Source organism: Chaetura pelagica, unplaced genomic scaffold, assembly GCF_000747805.2.
Source record: "Chaetura pelagica isolate M959 unplaced genomic scaffold, ChaPel_1.0 scaffold477, whole genome shotgun sequence".
Lineage (NCBI taxonomy): Eukaryota > Metazoa > Chordata > Aves > Apodiformes > Apodidae > Chaetura > Chaetura pelagica.
Window position 1 is genome coordinate 301,177 of NW_009953956.1, and position 11,241 is coordinate 312,417.

Genomic DNA, 11,241 nt, shown 5'->3' on the forward strand with positions numbered 1-11,241 from the left:
CCCTACACAACATCCATGGAAATCATCTTCCCGTAAGAAACCTCAGCTTCTTCTTCAGTGACAGAGTAATGGCAACCTGGCACAGATAAGAGGCAGGCATGGGAGTCCAGGGAGGATTTTTTTCTTATTATCACACTATAACATCAGAAATAATTCCAGGATTCAAGCCAAGATCTTTGACACAGCTATTTGTAAAGTTGAGCTAAAATACCAAACCAAAATGCAGTCAAGTTCTGTTTGCTAAGCCAGAAATCCTCCTGAGGAGTCTCTAGATTTAACTGTCTTCAGAAGATGAAAGAAAAAAGAAATCCAGAAGTTTTTCTGAACAGATACAGCTACGGGATTGAGTGTGATCTGTAGACAGAACACTTTGCAAGGCTTTTTATCCCTGACATGGCAGTCATTTCACTTGAGTGTTCTATTTCTGTAGCCACGGGGGATTTTTAAGTTTGCTAAAACAACTGAACACATTCTTCAAAACAATACAGTGGGTCTCTCTTGTGAAAGCAAAGCTAATCAAATGCAGCATCCTGTGCTATTGATGTCAGCCAGCAAGCCACTCATGGCACTACTAGATTCTCTGCTTTTAGGCCAACAGGCATATTATGGACTGTTTTCTCCATCTGTTCTCAAAGCAAATGCCAAGATGGTCAAGGTGTCAGAACATCCCACTGAAAACTGGATCAAAGAAGTGACCTGAGCTGCCTTGCCAGGACTGCAGTCCTTGCAGAGAAAATCTGTAGAAATGAACTACAGCAACAAATCTATACAATGTTTTAAAGACAATTAAGTAGGAACAATCCTGGATGGACTTTGAGTCTTTGAAGCAGAGTTTGCAACCAAATGACTCAATAAAAATTAAAACAGGGAAAAGAACAAATCCTTTTACAAGAAAATTACAGAAACTGTGTGTTTATCAGCACTGGTAAGTAGACCTGAGTTCTTAAATTCAATCTTTGGAACTAATGTTGGTCTATGCCAGAGGCATCCCGTTGCCCTGGTGAAGACAGAAACTGAATACTGTACTGAAAACAGTGACAGTGTCCCCTCCAAAAGCATAAACAGCCCCCAAAGCCATGTCCCAAAATACCAAAAGGTGTGGTTAAAAAAAGTACATCATGTGGTAAGAAAGCACTGGTTATTTCTTTGAAAAGTTTGTTAGCCTCCCACATGGGTACAGTGATCTCTTTCTAACCTGACATTAAAGATTAAAGAAAGAAAGAAAGCTGGAAGTAGAGGAACAAACAGGATGGGTAAATGAGGTGACTCAGACCTTGAGAAGGATGTGTATGTATGTCCTTGCTCTCTGTTAGTATTCATGTTGTAGAGGCTCCTTCTCAGCTTTGACATGTGCTACCCTCTTCACGTGGCTTGGAAAACACCACAGATTGAGCACAGAGGGTACTGACCAGGACTTCATTGCCATGGAAAGAGGCACCTGAACAGGAGAGGTGGCAGATAAAACAGGGGAGGTGACCTTCCTTTCAGACACCATCATATCACTCCCTTCCATCGAAGATGGCAAGAACAGTAAATCCAAATTGTAGGATTGTTCATCAGTCTTGCCCTCCTACCTTTCACTGCCCTTACCACAGCCGGAGGGGCCAGCCTCCGGCACTGCAGCAGAGGGAGCAATAATCAGCTTAACAGGCGCTGCCGAAAGACCTGGATGAGTTCTGAACTACTGTGCCCAGGAAAAAAAAAAACAAAAACAACCAACCACATTTAAACTGGTTGTGAAGTCCAAATCTTCCAGGCAAGCAGTGAAGGTTTTCAGTGAGTTTCCTTCTATAGCAATTGTCAGAAAAGGCCTCTGTATTCAAAGCTTCCATTTAAATGTAAAGCATCACATTTCCCTGACTGACCAGCACAGGCTATTATCATTTGTGTATTAAAGCCTTGTGTTTTCCACCTATTGAGTGCATAAACAACAGTTTAACCTTTATCCCAAGGCATGTACATCCTTCTACTCCTAGAAAAATGAATTCATGTTTAGCAGTCAAATCACTATCAACCTGACCTTTAAACACATCAGTGTTTCTTGGAAAAATATTATGGCTGAGATGCCTACTGTGGTAAACAATATTAGCTGCTCCAACCCATTGTTGAGCCATGCTGTGCAGAGCCTTATCAAAATAAGGGGGTGGAAACCGGCAGGGACCACAGATCTTCTGACAAACTCCACAGGATATGAAGAACAATGTAAACCTAACAGTACTGGCAGATACAGTTCTATATTACTGTTCCAGAGATAACAGCTAAGGTGAATCATTTCCCACCACCTACAGCATTGAATTATTTCAAATTCTGAAGGGACTGTATTTATTTCATTGGTAGGTAGCAATTTACTTAGCTGAGGATCATTATATTTATGTGTCTGTGAAATCCTCACAATAATTATATATTTGAGCTGTCTCAGAAGTGCTATATATATTCTCATTAGTCATGTACTTTCAAGGATATTATCTTTTTTTTCCCTTCAACAACCTTTGCAATCTGAGTATGAAGTACTGCACTGCATATGAACCTCGATTCTTACAGTTTTCTTAAACTCCAGTTTAATCAAACAGCAGGGTGGCCCATATTCAAATGCAAATGCTAAGCGTGCTATGAAATATCTTCATTTCCTTAAACGACTGCACTGTGGAGCTTATTTAAAACAGACCATACTGTGCAACAAAACAGAGGAGGACATGGGAGAAAAGTCCTCGGTTCAATCTTACTTCAGCAAAACTTTTCCAAAAAAGGTCATGAAAATGTTTAGAGCAGGGTAAGGAGATAAAGGCAAGGGGGTTTCTTTGGTTTCAATCCTGTCTTTGCCAAGTAGATAATTATACCTCTCCAGGGTGGAGAGAGATCCATTTATTCTCTTCAATGCACTTCAGAAGACTGATGTGAAAAATATTTTCAACACACAGAATGGTGTGTGACTCTACATGCAGGCAGCATTGCATGTAGCTACAGATTAGCAAACCCAAGGAGTACCACTCCTCTGAGCTGCAGTACCCACTTAGGGTGAAACTTCCAGCCCTCAGACCTGGATGAGATGACCACACTTTACCCCACAGCTTGTTACCCTCTGTAACAGTCCTGCAAGATCACCAGGTAATTTTTTTTTTCATCCCTCCCTTTTAGTGAGAAGAGGTGCCAGGCTGACCACCCTTGAGACCGCAGGTCTCTGCTTGTGGTTAGTGTTAATACTCCACCCTTTTGCAGAAAGCTTGAGCCAAAGAAACCCAAAAGCTTTAAAAATATTAATCACTTGAATCACTACTCTTATTCTATTTGAATACCTCCTACAAGCAACACAAAAATGGCCTCAGTTGTATTTTCCTCTACCACCCTTGCCAAAACCAGATAGTCTCTGTAGTTTCTCCTGCACTGGCTGATGGATTTTTCATTCATTTTTGAAAATAATGGAGTGCAAAAAGATATAGTGAAGAACTTGCGTGCAAGGTACATCAGGTCATCACACTCACTCATTAGCCTTAGACCTACCTAAATTACAATTAAAATAAACAACAAGGATATTTAAAAGATGTGACATTATTTATGATACATGCAAGGTAGCAAGTGATGGCGGGCAAAGCAGACACGGACACTGCAAGCAGCCATGTACTACAATTATCAAAACCAGGAAAGAAAAGGTTAGAAGTTTTACCTCACACTGTATAAGAAAAAGTTGAAACTAAGGTACACATTTCTCACTCTTCTGGCTCAGGGAAATTGAGTAGTAAAGGAGATGCTGAGGAATATCTCACCAGGCTCTCCAGAGTGTTGCTAGCACACACAGTTATGCCAGCAGAGCATTCTGCTGGCAAGAACCACCATGCTTGGAAAAGCAGCGTGGTCAGGGCACAGACAGGAAGGAAACACCCACCAAGCACTACAGAGCAGCAGTAAAGCAATTAAGGTGAAAAGCAACATCAAGAGTTGTTCTGGCTTGAAACATCAGTTCCTCCCAATCATCAAGCCATTGCTGCAGTAACCTTCATTCATCCCTTTGCCAAAGATGCTCCATAGTGCAGCGTTTTACTTTTCATGGCAAATACCTATCCTATTTTTATTAGGAAAGTTTCAGATCACTGAAGAATCAATTTTAAAAGTCTAACTACTAAGTTTCCCATAAAACATCCTTGTAGAAAACTGAAGTAACTGACTGAGGAGCTCACTGCATCCTTCACCTTATGTATCTACCTATATGCATGAATATGTGTATATATATGTATACATACATGATCTTGTTGACTTTAGTGGGGCTGCCTCCATAAACAAGGAGTGCAGCTACACATAGGATCTGCCACAACCACCCCATGATCATGAAAACAAACTTTGAGCAAACGTACATAAGCACAGGAGAAGTTTCTTCCCAAAAGGCTTGTCAGGCCCTGGCACAGGCTGCCCAGGGCAGTGGTGGAGTCACCATCCCTGGGGGGATTTAAAAGTCTTGTAAATGTGGTGCAGCAGGTTGGACTTGGTCTTTTCCAACCAAAATGACTCTATGATTCTTTCAATTGGCAAACAGACATCCCCATTGTGAAACCCCTCCACAGCAAATTAATAAGCCTAAAAGACTCTCACAGTTTGAAACTATGCTTCCTAATCTATGATTGCTGCCACATTTATTTTATTATTATATAAAATAAACATCACACCTTTAAACTTTTTACATTGCTAATAGATCAGCTCAGAGGGGATGATTCTCACAAGAGGATTGTGCCTGTGGTTAGCAAAGTCCCACAGATACACAAGAGATGCAATTATACTAGAATAGCCAATTCTACAGCTCTGGCACAGCTTATTATTTAACTAACAAACAAGGAACTTTTTCAACTTAATTGCAGCCTTGATTTTCTACCACTGATCCCTTTCATCCTTCTTTTCCTTTAACTTTAGCCTTCATGGAATTTTATTTTAATTCTTCAGTTGTTGATGTATGTGCCTCTTTCTTGGTTCTGTGTTTTGTACTTGCTAGAGATATGCACAGCTTCAGAAAGAGGTAAGCAGTAGCTGCTGATAAGATTTACCCTATCAAAACTCACTTGTTAGAAATTTGTGATTCTCATAAAGGGATCTGCAGCATTAATTTGAACCATGCCCTGAGGTTCTTTATTGTAGTGGTGCAACACCCCTGAAACTTACAAAATTACTGAGTCTCCTGTTGAAATGTTTTTGGATGCATCCTCAGATGTAATGTTCCTTGTATCACAGTGTACATATGTTTGATAAGGAATTTAAAACTACAGAGGGCAGCAGTGAATACATATCAGTTATGATTTGCATGATCTGCTAGCGTGTGAGAAGAACTGAGCTTTCTGCAACGTTAGAAGCAGAGCTTGTGTGTCCTCTGAACTGTGCCCTTGCTCTGTGGAGCTGCAGGTACTGATCACTGTCTTGGCCACAAGCCTGTCCTGACTGAATATAATTTCTGTCCCACTGCAATGTAACACTTCGATTGCCCTACACATAAGAAACAACTGATTTTCACTAATTAACAAACGGCCCTGGCACAGGGCCCAGGGATCCAGCTGCCTATGCTCTGGTACCAGCAGGAAAGTACACAGCAAAGCAAATGTTTTTGCAGGATTGAGCCTTTAAAGGTCAAGTAATTACCAGCCTTTCAGAAGCATAAACTTCCTTTAAAGTAAACAAAAACTATCAGGAGATTCATCCAACATTTATCTTTTAACTTGTTATCTCTGATACATGAACTTATTCTAACACTGTTTGCATTACAATGCATAAAATTTTAAAATTAAAAGGCTCAGGGACTTCTGAGAGGGAAAAAAAGAGTAAAACTATTTTAGATTCAGAAACATTCCATCAATATGTATTGTATTTGCATACTGGAATCAGAGACTCCTCATTATGCATGTTTATTGATTTTTGCTTTGTTTTGATAAATGATAGAACTACGATACCTCTTGTGAGGCAGCAAGGCTTGAGGGTGCTTAACGCAATACAAATGGTTTGTATTTTAAGAAATCTCAGTTATGCAAATAAAAGGACATTCACATGCATTTTGCTCAACTATGGTTGTAACAAAGGTCTAAAAACATTCTTTTATACTCTGGATAATTTGGGGAGGCATATTTAATACAAAAATGCTGCATAACAATTACTTTTTTCTTCATTAGGAATGACTTCCATTATATCACCTTGGACAAAAAAACAAGCTTGAATTCCCACTGCATCCAATTTGTTATTACTGCAGACGATATTGGTCTGTCAGAGTGTATACAATCTTTCTAGAAATGTAATGCAAAAATCCTACTGGGGAGAGTTAAAGGGAAGCAGGGAGAAGCGGGGAAGAAATAGCAAAACACAGCTGGCTATAAAAGTTTTGGCATCTTTGTAGAAGAGCAATGTTGGCATGTTAGCCTACAGTCATGACACTCAGAAAATGGAAGAGAGGTTTTCATCACACAAAAAGAGCTGTAGATACTCATTATAAGAGTGCAAAGAAAATGTGAAGAGATATTTCCCATGGGTTGTGCACTAAGGACATCAAAAGTTCTGACAGATTTTAGTCAAGACTTAGATACCAGCATTTAGACCACACACTGGGCAGTGGACTGAGATTATTCTGCATTTATCCAACAAGACATTTGCACATCAGGACAAATAAAATTATCAGATGGCCTGTGTTCTGACACAAATTATTCTTACAGATCTCAGCAGGATCTTTGTATGACAGCTGCCATATTGGCTTCTGACATCTACTTTGGCAGCAAGATCAGAACATAGATGGTTTAAATATAAGAGCAACCAGGGAATAAGGGAGAGAACAGAGGCAAGAAGGACCTTCCTCCTTAAGGCAGTAGAGGACAACTTGATAGTCCAAAGCTTTGTTGTAGAAGAAGGTTATGGAGCAGAAGTGTCCACTTCTGCAAGAAAGGGCTGCCCCATCTGCTAACAGACCCTGTGACAATTTATTTTTAGAGCAGAGTAGGCTTTGCCTTCTGTGGGCTGTTGGGGCTGGGGACAACAGAACACCACTTTCCCACATCATTCTTCTATGACCTAAGAATATTTGCTTCCACAGCAGTTTAGAGCTGCTTGATGCTGCAGGAAATCTGGCTGAATCCCTTCTGCAGGTGCTACTGTGTATTTGGGGAGAGACTTGGCCAGTCTCATAGCAAAGAGGGGTCAGCTGAACAGCAAGAAAGGGTCAGGCAGCCACACAGTCATTCCTGCATTTAAAGGGCTAGATTTGTCTTAGAAGTTGTGCCTCTTAATGTCTTCACTGCTTAACAAGCCCTCCTCTACTTCAGGGACTTCGTTATATGAGACAGATGAAATGTTCATCTTACTCACTCAGCTGAAGATGCTGGAAATTTTTCTCCACTTTCAGAAGAAACAGTATTGCCCATTGAGCTCCTTCATCCCACAACCATCACAGGAAAGCAGGACTCTCAGGTTGCAGGACAGCCTCTGCTTACCAACTCAGCAGGGATCTCCCTTTTATGATACAGAAGGGTCAGAAACAACAGAGCCAAATGGACAAACTGGGGACACCACAGCTGTTTTCCAAACCTAAAATTCTGTCAGAGGGGACCTCAAGCACAAGCTCAGTGTAAGGAACCCATCACTGCAGTGAGGTCCCTCCCAAATGCTCTGCAGGAAGGGATTATCTAGGCCATGCAAGTACACACACACAGATTTCTTCCTCTAACAAAACAACTTCCTTTCATTTCTCCACTCACTTGGAAAGGCAAATATGGATTGAATGGAATTTCAAATTTCTTAAGAAATTACTTCACCAAGAGGCTAAAGTTCTTTTATATTTAAGACTGAATTTAACATGAAACATAAAGAAAACTGCAGCATGAACTAGGACAAACTTGACACTAGAAAAATAAAAAGACAAATTAAATCTAAGTAGTAAACTAAAGAACTTACTGTTAATTTCCTTGATATTGTCAGTGATTAAATAAGTAACTGTAATCAGATTACAGGCTCTCAAAGACAAAACAAAACTGTGACTTGAAAATTCTTCAGACTTTGTAAACATAAAAAATTAACAGCTAGAAAAAAGTATTTAAACCCATAAACTCCACGAGATTCACATATTTCCATTTTTTGTGTCCGAATCAAGTTGTTGCATTTCTCTGACATCACTGAGAGCACATTTGTACCAGTATAAATCTGATTACACTGCAGTCGAGTTTACCCTAGTGTAACACTCGGATACCAAAATAAAGCTGTTCAACACATCTGCCCTCCTATGGCACCTAGATGTATTGCATATTACCAAATATTTTTTTAAGATTAAATGCTAATTCTATTCCAAATGATAGCAAGTTTAATTTAGAGTGAAAAATAACATCACACATGCACATGCAGTATTGCTTAAAAGCTGACAACGTAGAATTTAACACCAGTAACAAAAACAGGCTTAGATGTTTTTGATGAAAAATACCCTACTTCAGTATCAATAGTGACCCCTATTTTATTTATTTATATATTTTTTAAAGTCTTTAAACCTGATACTTAACTCCACCAATGAAATATTATGCAATATGTTGATCATGCTGTTTTTAAATTTCAACTCAACTGAGGAAGCTTTGTTAAAAAGAATCACTATATCCCAGGGGAATCAGGAAATTAAACTTTATTTATTGGGCTTTGACTTGCCCATAAGTAGATGCAGCCATGTACCATCTGATTACCATCTGAGGGGATGCACAGCTTGAAAAAAAGCACTACCAGTGTGCCACTGGGCCATTGATTAATTAAGCAATAAGATGAGAAGGTCTGTCGCATAGGGTCATTAATGTGTGCCTAAAATGCCATTTGGGGCATGAATGTCTGGTTAGTATTATAGAGCCTGATCCCACAAGAATTTACATCTGAGCACAGTATTTGATACTTCTGTTGGTCTCTCTGCATAGCAGCCGCTGCCATTTGTAGGTATCTACTGGACAATCTAAACACAATATTTTTGGGGTGAAGGGGTGAGAGAGGGAGAGCACATGTTCATTTTAAATTAAAAACCCACTTCCACTTAAAAATAGCATTGAGTTACAAAATTTGACTCTCCTTCCACAGAACATTGAAAGGGATCCTAAGAACATATACACAGTCACAGTTTCTTAAAATAGTACACTGACAGGCAACTAGGTCTCTAATGTAGCTTTAAATACTCCATAGCAAGTCTATCCACAGAGAAAGAAAAGCTGGTAACAGAAGTCTAGGAGTCAGGTGTCCTCCATCTTACAGTCATTTATTGTTACAGGAGTAGTGCTGCAGGATCATCATATCACTATTGCTAGACATCCCACAGCAAATTAAAAAAAATAAATGTATTCCCCAGATTCTTCTGAGTCTTTGATCTCATTCAGGTAGTCTGGAAAAAATGACCCCTCTACATCCCTTCTGTCAGAGCTGTTAGCTTTCACATGAAATAGTTAAACATTGGACTTGAAAGCACAGGGTTTTCTCAAGTTCAGTGGTCTGGGCACTCACCTGTGAGCAGGCAGACCCGAGTTTCAGTCCTTGCCTCAGTTAATGTTTACTTGAAATTTAAAAGCCATACAATGACCCTGACCCAGGCAACCCCCTCCTCTCTGCTGGATGTAGGCAAGGATAAAACAAGAAGTTTGAGATGAGGCAGCTCTACCTAGTCCTTTCTCACTCCAGAGTGGAACAGGTCTCCCTACTTGCCATCTACTACTCATTAGATAAAGTAGCAGCAGGAGGGGGAGGTTTCAGAAAATAATAATAATAATAAATATTAGCAGACTGTGATTTAAAACAGAAATGCCTAACCCAAAATTTCTACTTAATTTCAGAAATTTCATGTCAGCCACCACAGCCACTTTAATCAACATAAGTGTTTCTATTAGATACTATCTTATACTCTCAGTTCAACATTAACACCATCACAGTTATACCAGTATTTTCCTCAGCTAGGGAAAAATTAAACCAGTAGAAGAACATTTACAGAAGCTCAGTATTACCCACACCCAAACTACGTCACTGGAAATACATCAGAATCAGTTTGGGGTTTAGGCAGCTCTCCAATACTATTGCTACTGTGTAGCTGCCTAGCCCAGGGAAGTAAACAGGCTCATCTTCAGCACAATGTTTCTATCAAGTTACTTCACTCAGATTAACCTTGAGAGTACACACTAAGAAACAACATTTCAGCTACACGGACTGATTCAATTATGAACAGAGAGCGATTAGATTAGCAGCAGATGACTTGGAAGTCAAGCTGCTGCATCCCCATTGAATTTCTAGCTCCACAAGCAGCAGCAATCCCCTTTCCACCCATCCCTCCTCAGGCAGTTCAGGCTTCAAGCATCTCTTTAAGCTTCTTTAGACACCAAGAAAACAAAAGGCAAAAATTTAAATCTTGCCTCCTATCATACCAAACCTAATCTGCTATCACACAACATCAATAGTTTCTTTATCCAGGTCAAAATTATTATTAGCAGCATCTCATAGATCACAATATTTTGTAAATGCAACAGCTGTAAAAGCTGACATTTAACTTACCAGAGTCCAAGAGTCAGCAGCTTTGAGCAAGACCATTTTCTCAGCGCTAGTTATCAGTAACTAGGGAAGAAGAAAAGGAAAAAAACCCCAACAAACACACTTTAAACAAGTGGACACAACTATGCAAACACAAGCATAAGACTATTCCTATGCAGGTGACCTGATACAAATTGAGAAGCAAGCTGCCTTCAACCCAGGCAGGAGCAGTTAAGTGCAACAGTTGCTGCTCTTCAGCTCAGCCATATTAATCACCAGCCTCAGCCTGTGGCTGGGCTCAGCTGACAAGTATTAACTTTTTAAATCAAAGGAAGTTGCAGCCATCTGCCCATCCCCTTGGTCTTTACATTCTGTGAATTTAGCTAACTCATTGAAAACACTTGAAATACACTTTTTCAGAAAGCTGTACAGACAGTCCCCAAGTTGGTGTAGGCTCTGGAGAAAAAATAGAGGGCAACAAGAGATGCTCATTCCAAAGGTTTATAGCACCAACCCTGCTGTTTCTGTTAAGAGGTTTTGGCTGTGTTCAAATTGTTGACAATACTATTCAAGGCAATTTTGCCACAACCCTGCTTGGGTTGTTTTGTTTTGCTTTGTTTTAAATAGAACAAGGTACCACGATGTCCATCGTTATCAGCACCACCGAGAGCACAAGCTCTACTCCTCCAGAGCAGTTGTTATGCTCATTTTGCTAAACCTACCCACACCCATCTGATCCTAATTAACTACCACTTCCCTACA